The following is a 15,489-nucleotide window of genomic DNA, read 5'->3' as shown; positions in this document are numbered from 1 at the left end:
TGCAAGTGGCACTTTCCCTATCAACGCAGTTTACTACAAGAGACATCACAGGGAAGGGAAAAGTGCAAAAGCTGTCACACCAAGGAAGAAATACTGACCGAAGCAATAATGATTTAAAATCTTTAATGTACCTCTATTTCACTTTGCCACTTTGGTTTTTATTTTTAATTTATCCTTAGTCTTGCATAAATATCTCCTGTTTTATTTTATTATTTTAAAAAATTATGCGGAAAAAGCAGTGAGGGCGATTCCCCCCCCCCACACACACACACACAGATCAAATCCGTGGCCCGCTGTATCTCCCCCATTCCCCGCTGCCCTCTCCCTGCATACAGCGCTGAAGTCCCCCACCGTTGCCATGCCTAAAAGAATGGCCAAACGGAATTCTAAAGGAGATAAAGCCAAGCTATAGAGATCTTCAAGGTTATCTGCTAAAGCTATTCCTCCAGAGCCAGAGCCCAAGCTTAAAGAGGCCCCTGCAAAGAAGGGAGAGAAGGTCCCCAAGGGGAAGAAGGGGAAAGCTGATGCCGCTAAGGATGCGAATTTTTCTTCGGAAAATGGAGACAGAACAGAGCAGGCACAGAAAGCTGAAGGCGCTGGAGGTGCCAAGTGACGGGTGTGCATTTTTGATAATGGCGAACTTCTGGTGAGTGCACAGTTTGAAATACTATTTTTTATCAAGTTTTATAAAAATGCAGGATTTTGCTTTTTTTTAAAAAAAAAAAAATTAAGCTACGGTGTTAGCACAGAGAACACTTCATTGTTTGGGGGGGGAAGAACACATATCACTAACAAAATGTCTCCCAGGCTGTATTGATGATGGAAAACGTTCTTCCCTGATAATTTTGAAAGTTCCTGTTGGCTCCCAGAGGGGACGTTTCCGTGTTGACATATGTGGTCACTATGGCACAAAATGCCTTGTGGTGTGGGAAAACTCTAAATTCACTTTTGTATTCTCCTCCCTCTGTACCATCTTATCAACTTAACTCCCTTAAAACCAGAGATCTATTTGAACATGACCCCCAGAATTGGTTTTCTGGTCTATTGGGCAATCTGGACTTTACAGTAACATCATTGAGTGTCCTCAGAAGAGTGGGGGTTCCTTTTATAAAAGATTGCGGATCTTCAGATTGATAATTCTGCCATTTTCATTTCATTTCCTGAAAGTCACGGTCGGCTTGTGAAAAGTTGTTAAACAACATCCTTAATGTGCAATGTCAACCCTTACTCTAAGCTACCTCCCCCTTTTCGAAGCATTGAATGGAGATTTCCTTGGGTTTTATAGTGGCTTTCTGATTTTGGTAGTCTATACAAGAAGGGAGTTTGGACGTTCTTGTATACTGTTAACGATTGTCTGCCCATGTCCTGCCTGAAATGCCATGATTGTTTATGGAAAATATCTTTAATGAAGCTGGATACATTAGGCTTGGAAAAGAATATGTATGTGTGCGCCTGAGTGGAGGCACACATCGGTCGGAGCTGTTAGACAAGTGGCTGTCAATCAGTGGGTCACAACCCCTGAGGTTCTCAAATGACCCTTCACAGGGTAGCCTAGAACCACTGGAAAACACAAATATTGCATTTCAACTCATAACAGTAACAAAGTTACATTTATGGAGTAGCAATAAAAAGAATTTTATGTTTGTGGGTTACCACAGCATGAGGAACTGTATTGTAGTGTCAGAGCATTAGGAAGGCTGAGAACTGCTGGTCTGGAGCTATAATTGCTGGGGTAGGGGCTGAAGTTGGGCCCTCTGAAAGGGCAGCATGTGCCATCTCTATAGTGCCTGAATAGCTCTCTCTTGTTTGTCCTGATTTGTTCCTATGTTCCTCAGTGAGGCTGCATGATTGTTCTGTGTGCTTTTCCACACAGTCCATTGTGCACCCTCTACTGTTTTTCCTGTACAAAAACTACACCATTTCCCTCCCATTTCTACCCCACTTTCTCCCTTTTCCCCTTCCCCTTCTCTTTTCACTTCTTAATTATAATCTTTCATAGTTTTACCTTTTGTGGGCCCTAAAAGTACTCCCACCCCTCCCCTTTCCTTCCAGCTACTTTTCTCACCTTGATTTTTTTTCTCTCAACCCCAATCCTATCTCACTTCCATACAATCCCTAAACAGAGGAACTAACATCCTTGTATGCACCATGCTATCTTTACGCCCCAGGAGTTATTGCAGCTAAAACAATGGTGTTGTAACTGACTGTTTGGTGGTTTATAGTGGACCTGTCCAGTGGTTGTGTTTACCTCCTCTGCTAATACTTCACTCTTAGAGTTAGAAGCTCATTCTTAGCACCCTGTGCATATGGGCTGAGGATTAGAACGACATGGTTCGATCCTACTACAACCCAGCTCAGTTGAATATTTCAAATACTTCACTGAAAAAATATAGCTGATCAGGAAATCTAATCAACAAAATAGCCCCAGGTGTGCCAAGTCCTAATGCAGAAATATAAGACATGAAAAATCAAGGTAATATGACAAATCCTTAGCCAAATTAACCAAAGGAAACAGAGAAAAAACCCAAATTAATAAAATTAGAGATTAAAGGAGAAACTTGCAATACATGCCAATGAAATTCAGAAAATTGTTATGTGGCCTCACATAAACACTTATATGCCACTGCATGGAAAAACATAAAAGAGATGGATGAATTTCTATATGCATATGACTTACTAAAAAGTCATATTTAAACTAAGAATGTGACAAACAGCATAAACAGACTGCAACAAGCCATGCAACCAAACAATAAACAAACAAACAACAAAAAAAAAAAAGGGAAAAAAAAAACCTTCCCAACTATTAAAAAAAAAAAAAAAGTCTAGGCCCACCTGGATTTGCTGCTGAATTCTACCAGATCATCAGGGAGTTAACAGCAATGTGTCTCAACTGTTACACAAAATAGAATAAGAAGGCCTGCTACCAAACTTTTTTTTTACAAAGCTAGTAACGTGCCGGTACCATATCAGGACTCAGGGAAAAAAAAAAAATCATGGGTAAATCTTCTGGATGTCCATAGAAGAAAAATTCCTCAAGAAAACACTTGCAAACTGGTTTTAGGAAAAAAGTTCACCAAAAAGTTCATTAACTATGGTCAAGTTGAATTCATTCCTGAGATGCAAGGATGGTTCAATAGATGCAAACAAATATATGTGATGGACCATATAAATGAATGTAAAGACAGAAATCACAGCATCGCCTCAGTGGATGCCAGACAGGCTTCTGGCAAAATCTAACATCTCTTCCTAATAAAAACCCTGAAAAGACTAGGAATAAGGGAAAACATTACTCAACGGACACAATAAAGGCTGTATTTGACAAATGTATAAACAACATTGTAAGAAATGGAGACAATCCCAAAGTATTTCCATTAAAATCAGAAATTAAATTAGACAAGGGTGTCTACATTTTCTGCTCTTAGTTGATATTGTGCTTGGAGTCCTACCTGGAGCAGTAAGACAAAAGAAGGGAATAAAAGGAACACAAATAGAAATGGAAGAAGTCAAAGAAGCCTTACCTGCAGATATGATTCCAGGCAGAAGAGATTCCAAAGACTCTACTAAGAAACGCATAGAACTGATAAATATTTTCAACAAAATAGCAGATACAAAATTAACAAACAAAAAATCTTATATATCAATGAAAAACGTGCTTAGAAAAAAGCTAGGGAAACAATTCCATCCATGATTGCCCCCTCCCAAGATGCCTTTGAAAAAAACCTAACCAAGAATGTAAAACACCTGTATAATTAAAACTTCAAAATATTGAAGAAATCAAAGAAGATACTACAAAATGAAAAGACTTCCCGTGCTCATGGATTAGAAGAATTAATATTCTTAATTCTTAATTTTAATTAATATTAAAAGAATTAATATTGTGAAAATGGCCATACCACCCAATCTACAAATTCAATATAACTACTATTGAAATTCCAATGACATGAGCAAAGAAATATAACTTAAAATCTTAAAATTGGTTCTGTTGCTCTCCTTGTGGAGCTCCTGTCCTATCCAGGTCTTACTATTTCCCACTTCTTTCATAAGATTCCCTGCATTCTGCCCAAAGGTTGGCCATAAGTCTCAGCATCTGCTTTGATACCCTGCAGGGTAGAGCCTTTCAGAGGCTCTCTGTGGCAGGCTCCTGTCTTGTTCCTCATTTTCCCCTTCTTCTGATGTCCATCCTCTTAACCTTTCTGAATGGGGATTGAGCATTTTAGCCAGAGTCCTCCTTCTTGACTAGTTTCTTTAGGTGTACAGATTTTAGTAGTTTTTTCCTATATTATATGTCTAATATCCACTTACGAGTGAGTATGTACGCCGTGTGTCTTACAGAACCAAAAAATCTGGGCACAGGGGTCTTTTCTGAGGCTGATACTTCAACCAAGGACCATTCATGGAGATAACCTAGGACCCCTGCACTGACATAGCACATGGCAGTTCAGTATCCAAGTGGCCTCCATAGTAATGGGACAGGGACTGTCTCTGACATGAACTGATTGGCCTGCTCTTTCATCACCTCCCCCTAATGGGGGAGCAGCCTTACCAGTCCTCATAGGAAGGCAATGCAGACAGTCCTGATGAGACCTGATAGACTAGGATCAGAAGGAAGCAGAGGAAGACCTCCCCTCTATGAATAGGGAGGGGCATGCATAGAGAAGGGAGAGGGAGGGTGGGACTGAGAGGGGAGGAGGGAGGTGTTCATAGGGGGATACAAAGTGAATAAAGTGTAATTAATAAAAATTTAAAAAATAAAAATAAAAAATAAATGAAAAAAAGAATGCATATTATAAACACACACACACACACACACAAATCTTAAAATTGGTATGGAAGTAAAAAAAAACATGGATAGCCAAAGCAATGCTGAACAAAAAGAGCAATGGAGCTAGCATCATACCTGATTTCAAGTTATATTGTAGAATCATATTAACAAAAACAACATGGTGTCAGCAAGAAGCAAACATATAGATCAGTGTGCTATAATAGAGGACCATGCAGCTAAAGCTAATTGAATTTTGATGAAGGTGGCAAAATGGTGCTTATGAACCTATGTGTTTCCATGTAGTAGGATGGAATTGTATTTTTTTTTTCTCTGTCTGAAAATTAACTATATGTAGATCAAGGGCATTAATGTAAGACCCAAACTCTGAAGCTGTTTGAGGAAAAAGTGGGAAACGCTTGGGCATTCCGAACACAGCACCAGTTCTCAGGAAATAATGGCAACAACTGACAAACAGGATTTCATGAAATTAAAAAGCGTCTGCAAGAACTGAAAAAACTAAATAACATGGAATCAACAAAATTCTTTTTAAATTTTTCTAAGAAAACAAGCAGACAATTCTCAGAGGATAAAATATGAAGGGACCGTAAACATATGAAACATATGTTGATCACCACCAGACATCGGAGGAATGCAAACTCAAACCACCTTGAGATTCCATCGTACCCCACTCAGAGGGGAAGGTGTTAAGAAAACAACAGCCGCAGGTGAAGATGAAGACAAAGAGAACCCCTATAATCTCTGGTAGAAATGTAAATTGGCCGGTGGGGTAGAGCACAGCTGTACTTCTAGCACTCAGGGAGTGCTAGATCTTTGTGAGAGACAGATCTTTGTGAGTTCCAGGCCAGCCTGGTCTACAAATTGAGTCCAGGATAGCCAAGGCTACATAGAGAAACCCTGTCTGGAAGGAAGGAAGGAAGGAAGGAAGGAAGGAAGGAAGGAAGGAAGGAGGAAGAAAAGAAAGAAAGAAGGAAGGAAGGAAGGAAGGAGGAAGAAAAGAAAGAAAGAAGGAAGGAAGGAAGGAAGGAAGGAAAGAAAGAAAGAAAGAAAGAAAGAAAGAAAGAAAGAAAGAAAGAAAGAAAGAAAGAAAGAAAGAAGAAAGAAAGAAAGGTAAACTGGAGGGCTTGAGAGATGGTGCAGTGGCTAAAAGCCAAAGGACTCCAGCTCAGTTCCTGGCACCTATATGGGCTGCTTACACTGGTCTGTGACTCTAAGTCCAAGGGCATCCAATGCCATTTTCTGGCTTCTGTGGGCACTGCACCCACATTTACAACCCACCACAAGACATGCCCATATCATATAATTAAAGTAATACTAAAAAATAAAATAAAAAACGTAACTACCTGCATTTTCATGGTACAGAACAGTTCCTCAACAGCTGAAAAGAGAACTGCCATATGACCCAGCTATGCCATTCCTGAAATAAGTCCACATACCACGGAGATACTTGTCCATCAATGTTGCAGCACGGCCCATCAGCGGAAGAACAGATAAAGAAAATGTGACATGGACTCTACACAAGGGAATCCTTTTTGTCCACCATAAAGAAGAACAAATTTAAATCATTTGCAGAAAAGTGGATAGGTCTGGAGATAATATAGAAAGCAAATTAAGCCAGCCACAGATACATAAGAAGAGTGTATTTGCTCCTACTTTGAGGTTCCTAGGTTGTATATCACTGCATAGAATCATAAATGTGCACATGACATGAAAATGGAAGCAAACTGTCTAGTATAACAGAAGGGAGCAAGTGGAGTGGGGAAGAATAAAAAGAGGAAGAAATGGTGTTGGGGTGTGTGGGTATGTGAATATGCTCAAAATACATTTTATTCATGTATGAAAACGCCCCCAGGAACCCAGTACTATGCACAATGAAAACAAAATATAGAGCAGAAAAACCTCAGACATTTGAGATGATGTCATCACTAGGAACAGTGTTTCCCTTTCTCCCTGGCTTTTGTTTGTGTGAGATTGCTGTCGTTTGTTAGTTTGTATAGTCATTATTCTAAACTAACTCTGGAAAATCTGCGTATTTTGCCATATGTAGCTCCTGGAATCTCTGCTTAGCTTAATGGTTAGCTAACTCGACAATTTGTTTAGACAATTTGTTTGTTTGTACAATTAGCTAATAGATACTTTGTTTAAATGCCTGGGCTCAGGGACCCTCCTGCTCCTTCTTCAGTTCTGTTTGGTTTTTGGTCTTTGAGACAGGGTGACCTAGAACTTGCTATGTAAAAAAGACTGACCTTGAACTCAAGGAGATCTGCCTATTTCTGCCTCCTGAGTGCTGGAATTAGTCGCTGGCTACCACACCCTGGTCTGTCTTTGGGCGGCTCTATGTGCATGCTGGGTTTTCACAGGCTCTTTTCAATTCTGTCAGAGCCTCCACTTGCTACTTTCAAAGTCCCAAGGTTCGAGGAGGTGGGAACTTATTCCCTCCTCATCTTTTGCTTTGTTTATGCACCTTTGGGCATGTGCACGGCCTTATGCATGGACACTGCCTTCCAGACCCCCACAAATATGTCAGAGCTTTGAAAGGCTCCCACGGACATCTCATTCTCTAAGTTTTTTCACTCTAAGCTTTTTAGTTAGCTGGCCCAAGTGTTTGTCCTGATTATTATCCACTGTGGAGACAGCAGTGACATCACAGTCCTCACTGCTTTTCACATTCTGTGGGAAAAGGCTGTTCACACTGGGTGACCTCTGGGCGGAGTCACATGCAGATAAACAGCCTTGTGCGTGGGCTCTTTTAAGTGACCTTGACTGATGACATAATGCTATTTCCTCAGCATGGGGCTTTGAAGTGTCCCAAAGCTGTGGTGACCCATCTGGTGACTGCCAGAGCACAAATTTCTATTGAAAAAAGAATGAAAACAGGGCAAATAAAAAATGCCACAGTCCTCCCAGCTTTGAATGGCTGAAATCTCGCCTTTCTTGTTAAACTAACATCCTCCGGTTGATATGGAAAAATTTGCCAATTTTTCCACAATTTCTAACGGGAGAGAATTTTGGAGGTCTGTGTTCTGCCATTTTCTCTGATGTTGCCCATATAGTTATATATGTTTTTTTAATCATACATAAATATTTTATATAACATTAAACAGTCTCTCAAAATATGAATGTCAACTGGATGTATAATTTATTGTCGTATTTATATTTTATTTGATAATTCATCTATATTGAATTCCTAGATTATCTTCTATTTTTACAGGTAATGACACAGTCTTTGTCTGTAATTTGGATTATTTTCTCATGATAAATTAATGGAAATGGTTCAGGCACGAGGCTAAAGTCAGGAGCATCCTTAAAACCAGGGGAGAAGGGCTAGGAAGCCAAGAGCAAGTCACAGAAAAACGAACGAACACTGGGGAGATTCATGCCCGGGTAGCCTGGCCTGTGGGCAGAAGGCATAATGAACCAAGTCACCAGCTTCTTCTCTTTTCTCCCCACTGCAATGTCCTCAGAATTTTGCCTCTTCCTCCTTGTTGTCTAATGTGGAAAGTGGCTCGAAGCAGCAGACTGCCACAGGAGCAAAATCCAAGAACACAGGGTGTGCAGAGCCAGCGAGAGCAAGCAGCTCTTTACATGCTGTTTGGAAAGTCTTTCCAGGAGTCCTGTAGCAGAATTCCCTGGGGACCACTTATGTATATGGCTGAGTCACACAGCCAGCATGAACCAGGAAAATGGCATTTGGCTTCTTCAAGACTCAAGAGGCAGCAAGAACTTTGAGGCAGCTGAAGAGTATCGAGCCGTATTAGGTAACAAAAGCCAAATGGTTCTGTTTAGCAAACCATCCAAGGTTTCTTGGATTAACTAAGTTTGACTAGGCTTGCCCATGGGTGGGCTCAGATCTGTTCTGTTCCTGGTATCATTTTTGTTTATGTTTACTTTCATTGCAAAGTAAAATGCAATCAAGCAATATGAAATAAGTGAATATTCTAATGAACTGTTTGAAGCTAAACATCCTTGAATCTCCTCTACTGACTGAGAAACAGGATTTTGGTAGACACCCAGAAATATTACCACATATTTTAATTCTCTCTCCTTCCTCCAAATTTTAACACCATTTGGACTATATGTACACACTTATACCAATTCTGCATCCTCAGAAGATTGTAATAATTCATTCACTTTTGTTATGATATATTCATTCAAATCCACAGGCATTGTAGCCCTTTTTTGCTAACATATCATTTAAGTATCTGAATCTACTGTTTTCCTCTCTGTGCCCCTGTTTGCTTGTAATGTATCTCTTTAAGAACTTGGGGCTTTTTAGCTGTGTATGGTAATACACATCTTCAGTTCTAGCCACTAGGAAGCTAAAGCAGCATTGCTTGAGTACTGGATTCTGAGACCATCCTTGGTAACACAGTGAAACTGGAATTTCAAAGGAAGAAAGGAACAGAGGAAAGGGGGCGGGGAGAAAGGAAGAGAGGAAGAAAGAAATTTGAGTCTTTTGATCTACAGAATTTTCCACATTCAGCCAGGCTAAATGGCGCACGCCTGTAATTGCAGAGCTCTGAGAGGCAGTGGCAGGCAGATCTCTGTGAATTCGAGGCTAGCCTGGTCTATAAAGTGAGTCCAGGACAGCCAAGGCTACAAGAAAAACTCTGTCTCAAAAAAAAAAAAAAAAACAAACAAAAATAATAATTTCCCACATTCTGGATTTTAACAGTTATGCATTTATAGTGTCACATTCAACACATTTATTTGTCTTCTGTATTTCCTGTAAATTGATCTAGAAGGTTGAGCAGGCTTAGGTCTACAGGCAATGTCTTTCACTGCTTTTTGACATTAGCAGCATTAATGTGCAATAAACAGATCCATTAATTCATTTGAATTACAATATGGTAATAGCATAACTCAATCATCTTCTTTATTGAATTTGTGTTATGAAGAGACACTTCCTCCCATCTACCCATGGCTACCACTGACATTTACACAGGGAATTCGGCATGCTTGATTCCTTTCATTTATCAGCTTTACAAAACAATGAATCAATTCCCTCTAATTCTCCAAAGGAGACCATTTAGTCTTGTATTTATTGGGAATTGATTACCATAACTATATTTGAAGTGTTAAAATCCACGGCAGTCATTACTCTTATTGACGTTACAGCTCTTGCCTTTGACCTCTGGGAGCTCTTCCGGTTGACCCCTAAATCAAAATGCCTCTCCTGCCGCCACCCACCCTTGGGTCACCCCACCCGCCAGCTCTCTGGAGCCTACTGTTGTATTCTTTCTCCTTGCTTAGTAAGCCCTTAAGAAGGCTTAACTCATCTGTGTGTCCTGGCTTAATCCTTCCAAGAAGGCCAGAGCCAAGGAGACCTCTAGCCCAGTAACATGCCCACACTGCCAAATCACAGAACCATTACATCTTTTCGTCTCTCCTTTAAGTTTTTTCATTTTTGTCTACAAATGATTATATACTTAATGCTTTCCACCAGCCTTAGTGATTCTGGCATCTGAAGCGTTTTTCTCTGATATATTTCCTCAGGAATTTTGGAAGAATAAAAAGCCCTAAATTTTTACATAAATTTGAGTGTCACGGTTTGAGTATCCTAAATAGGTTTTTGTATGGCTTGATTTTGCCACTTTGTGGTTTCTTCTTTCTTCTACACTTTTTCTTCCACCCTTTCTTTTTTTTAACTAATTTATTTTTATTTCATGTGCATTGGTGTTTTGATTGCATATATTTTCATGTGAGGGTGTCCAATCCCCTGAAACAAGAGTTTCAGAGAGTCGTGAGCTGCTTTGTGGGTGCTGGGAATTGAACCCTGGTCCTCTGGAAGAGCAGCCAGTGCTTTTAACTACTGAACTGTCTCTATGGCCACTCTTCCACCCTTCCAACTCCCTAATACTAGACTGAAGAGAAAAAAAAAGGATAGCAAGAAAAGAAAAGAGATTCCCGAATAAAGAAAGGGGGAGATGTTATTGCTAGACTAACTTCCTGCTGATTAGGGCATGAGTTCTTTGGGCAAGTTTGATCTTTGCTGTCAGGATTTCTAATTTTTTCTTCGTTGTGCATGACTACTTAACAAACCTCAACCAACAGCAACCAACAGCAACCAACAACATACACTGCCTCTGGGGCCCAGGTATTTATACAACCTCTGAAAAGTCCCCAGAATTCCAAATGTCACACACTCGCAGAAACGATCTGCAGCTGGCAAAATCAGAACCCCTGCTAGAGCACAAGGCAAATCATAGTCAGCTGCCACGGACAATCTGAAGCAGCCCCATATCCCACACCCGGGACTGAAACGAAAACAGATTCTTATAATCTTTGTTTTTAAAAGGAATAAAATTCCAAAGTTGTCACTACATTTTTCTATTTTTTTTTTTATCTTGCATGAACTGTTACAATAAAAAAAATAATGAAAATCTATTTTTCCTTTAAAGTTTTCTCCTGCCCAGGAAATTTGCTATATTTTGTATTGGTGTTGGTAGCCTAGGTTCAATAGTTTCTTCTTTCAAATTTATTTTACTTCAGAAAATCCTTAAGCTATTGCATTTAGTATGCCTTTGACTCTCTTGCTTTGTGTTTTAATTTGGGCACATCTCTTATCCACACGTTGCATTTTCTTTGCATATAATCATTCACTCTCAAGTATTATCTCTGTCTTAATTTCTTTTGAAGTTTTTCCTCTTATTTTTTGCTTTCTGTTTCTTATAATGGATTGCCATTGTATTTATTTGCTGGATCCATTAAAATTAATTTGGGCATTTATGTTTATAATCTTGAGTGGTGTTACTTACAGGTTTTTCTTATTTCCCTTTATGTGGTTCTTTTATGGTTTATGTAGTTTTCTTAAAGTATATTATAATTTTCAACTAGTACATTATAATTTTGTTCCCTTTGGATTTTTTGGTTGTGTTTTTGTACTTTTAAATCGAAGTTAGTCTTCCTGGCTTGCTTTCACTAGCTACAACAATGCTGTTTTACTTCCTATTCTTATTTGTCTAATAATTTCTTTTTATAAAGATTTAGTATGTAGGTATTTGTATATACAGCACTCTGTGTGCATGTATGCCTACCCGCCAAAAGAGGGCACCAGATCTCATTACAGAGGGTTATGAGCCACTATGTGGTTGCTGAGAATTGAACTCAGGACCTTTGGAAGAACAGCCAGTGCTCTTAACCTCTGTGCCACTTCTCCAGCCCCTGTCTAATAACTTCTTATGAGACCTGATCTCAGTTTTCATCAATACCCAACCCAGTGCTTGAGACTGAACACAGAGACTAACAAATGCTAGGCAAAAGCCAAGCTTAACCCAATGCCCTTTGGTTGATCATTTTTACACTAGTTTCATTTTCTTTTTGAAGGGCTTTTTGAAGGAATCTTTATTCAGGATAACTTTCAGGATGTCACAAAGTTACCTTCCTATTGTGTTTTCTGTGTTGCTAGATGCTATTTTTTTTTTTTTTTTGTTTTTTTTCCTAACATAAAGTATTATGATCAAAAAGCCTAATGGGGGCTGGGTAGAGGGCTCAGTGAGTAAAGGCACTTGCCGCCAAGCCTGACGCCCTTCGCTAACCTCTTATAAGCTGTCCTCCACCTCCACGTGTACACTGCGGCATGGGCCCCTACCAAAACAAATGTAATAATGCTTAAGAGTGGTGTGTAAATTTTGTTCTGTGAGGTTTTCTGAATATGTCCCCCTCATTCATTTGCCAGATTTTTTTCTATAGTACCTATTTTACTCGATTTTAATTCTATTCCAGTGATGCCCCCCAGCAGAGGGCCCTGTCCTAAAAGAGGGCCCACCAGAAACCACCGGAACAGGAAGCTTCAGACCTCCAATGCCATCTTCCAGGCTCCCCTGTGCTCCAGCGTGAGCACAGCCTCTCCAGCAGCAGAACGAGCTTAAAGGCAGAGTCTGCTTAAGTCTCTGTTCACCGCTCACTTCATTTTCAAGCATCCTGTGGACATAAAACAGCGCCAAGGGCACACACAAGGTCAGTAGTCAAGGACATGAACCCGGGATCTACGAAACCATGCGTGCAGCTGCAGACAACGGCACAGTAAATAGTCCAGACCAAGGCTGTCTAACTCGCCTTCTCTCCCTCTGTCTTCTGGCCCCGCTGCGGGAGTGCTGGGTTACAGGCACGCACCATCATGCCAGTTTATGCAGCACTGCCGGGAAGGACGCAGTGCCACGCGAATGCCAGACACGCGCTCTAAGTGAGCGACAGCCCCAGGCACACCGCGGAGAATGCATTTTCTATGGCGGCAGACTACCCTCTGGAAGTGGCTTGTTACCTGCGTTAACAGACAAGGCGGTACCCAACGTACTACGTGCTCTTCACTGAATAGTTTAAAGTTGTACACGTGATGGACATCATACTTCCCCAACCGTTCCCTGTCACATTAGGAGAGAACACAGATGCATGGATAAGAACAGCCACACTTGGTTCAGCAAATATGTAAGAATAGATATCATCATATTTACTATACTAAGTATATGCATTATATTTGTAGCTTAATGGTTAGGTCACACTTAGGTTTTTGCAAAGTTTAATACAGTTCTTTATTTTAAAACTTTTTGTTTGTTTTTTTGATTTTTGAGCCAGAGTTTCTCTGTGTAGCCCTGGCTGTCCTGGAACTCGTTCTGTAGACCAGGCTGGCTTTGAACTCAGAGACCTGACTGCCTCTGCCTCCCAAGTGCTGGGATTAAAGGAGTGTGCTGCCACCACCTGGCTTAAAATTTTTTAATTTATCTCCTTTAGGTGTATAGACTTCATTATGTTTATTATATCTTGTAGGTCTATATAAGCGAGTATATACCATGTTTGTCTTTCTCCTTCTGGGATACTTCACTCAGAATGCAGACACAAGGTAAGATGATCAGTCCTCACTTAGAAAGACAAATGAGATGTGCATTGGACATATGACAGGAGTCTACCGCAGAAGGCATCTGAAAGATCCTACCAAGCAGCGTTTCAAAACAGATACTAAGACTCATAACCAAACCTTTGGCAGAAGGGGAATTAGTATGATGGGGAAAGGATAGGAGCCCCACAAGGACCAAATATATCTGAGCACAGGGTTTTTTCCTGAAACTGTTTCTCCAACCAAGGACTATGTATAGATATAACCTAGAACCTTTACTCGGACGAAGCTCATGGTAGCTCAATAACCAATTGGTTTCCCATAGTAAGGGGAACAGGGACTATCTCTGACAGGAACTCAATGACTGGCTCTTTGACTCCCCACCCCCCAAGGGAGGAGCAGTTCTGCTAGGCCACAGAGGAGGACTTCGCAGCCAGCCCTGAAGATACCTGATAAAACAGGGTCAGATGAAAGGGGAGGGGTCCTCCCCAGTCTGTGGACTTAGAAAGGGGCAGGGAGAAGCTGAGGGAGGGTGGGATTGGGAGGGAATAAGGGAGCGGGATACAACTGGGATACAGAGTTAATAAAATGTAACTAATAATAACAAACAATAAAAAAAGAAAAAAATTTATTTAAAGTCCCTCCCCACCCTGCACAATATATTTTGGTGTTTTTCCTCTCTGCCCTGCGATAGGGTTCTGCTTTACACCTCAGGCTAACCTCTGATGTGTGATCCTGTGCCCTTAGCCTCTAGCCTGCTGGGATCAGAGGGCTTAATGCTTTCTATTACTATTGTTAATTTATTAGCATATAATAAAATCCTTCTTTAGCATAGCCTCACATCCAGTTCTCTTGTGCCAGATCTTTTTTCTTGATTTATAAGATCTAATTTCATATTTTAATCTTTTAAATGTCTCGTACATGTATGTTTTAAGTTGTCATTTCACTCTCCATCTATGTGACCTGAGAAAAATCAGTTTATGAAGAGAAACTTTGCCTCCATTTTGGACATATCATAGGTGGCCCTATTATGTTTGGCCCTGTGGTGATACATAGTATCGTGGTGGAAGCACACAGCTGAGAAATCTTGGCTACCCTATGGCTAGATGCCCACTATCCACTTCAATAGCTCACTCCCAATAACCAGAAGACTTCCCAGGAGGCCCCACTTCTTGACATGTCTGCCACTTCCCAATAGAACCAAGCTGTGAATGTGGCAGGGTATTCCACATTCAGACTATAGCATGATCATCTACCTTAGAAGCCCTTTAAACCAAAGCTATTTACAAATGTGTGTGTCATTGTATATGCACATGACAGCCTGAACCAAATGTGACTGATCTTATTCATGCATCTGTGTTCTCTAACAGAAAAGCTTGGGAATGGTTGGGACATATGTCTGTCACGTGGTGCCTCTTAATGGCTCATGTTACTATGATACTTTCTGATTTTACTTTATTTTATACTTTTCTGTGTTTTCTGAGTTTGCATGCCATCACACCAGAACACATATGTGGAGGACAGAAGGCTACCTTGGGTGTTTGTCCTCACCTTCATGTTGTTTGAGAAAGGGTCTTTTGTTTGCCACTGCCTCTGCCAGGATACCTGGACCATCGGTTTCTGGCGATTCTACTGACTTTACCCACCAGAGAAGAAGTGTAGAATTATAGTCCTCACATCTGTGCTGCTCTGTCCATCTCCCAGCCCATGACATTTTTACATTGTTCTTTGGTATGCATTTAAAACATTTATATATTGAAATTTATAATTTTTGATTTCTTTATTTTTATACAATCACTGAAGCGATCTGCAGCTGGCAAAACCACACCTCTGCTAGAGTATGAGGCAAATCATAGTCAGCTGCTGCAAAACAGTC

The 15,489-nt window shown here is 40.4% G+C and overlaps 1 pseudogene; it reads left to right on the top strand.

Moving 5' to 3' along the window:
* Positions 1–336: 336 nt before the first annotated feature.
* On the top strand, positions 337–613 carry LOC129691772 (non-histone chromosomal protein HMG-17-like; annotated as a pseudogene).
* Positions 614–15,489: the final 14,876 nt, after the last annotated feature.

Source organism: Psammomys obesus, unplaced genomic scaffold (genome assembly GCF_907164565.1).
Source record: "Psammomys obesus unplaced genomic scaffold, mPsaObe1.curated_primary_1811, whole genome shotgun sequence".
In the NCBI taxonomy this organism is placed as follows: domain Eukaryota; kingdom Metazoa; phylum Chordata; class Mammalia; order Rodentia; family Muridae; genus Psammomys; species Psammomys obesus.
This window is presented reverse-complemented; position numbering and strand designations above follow the sequence as displayed.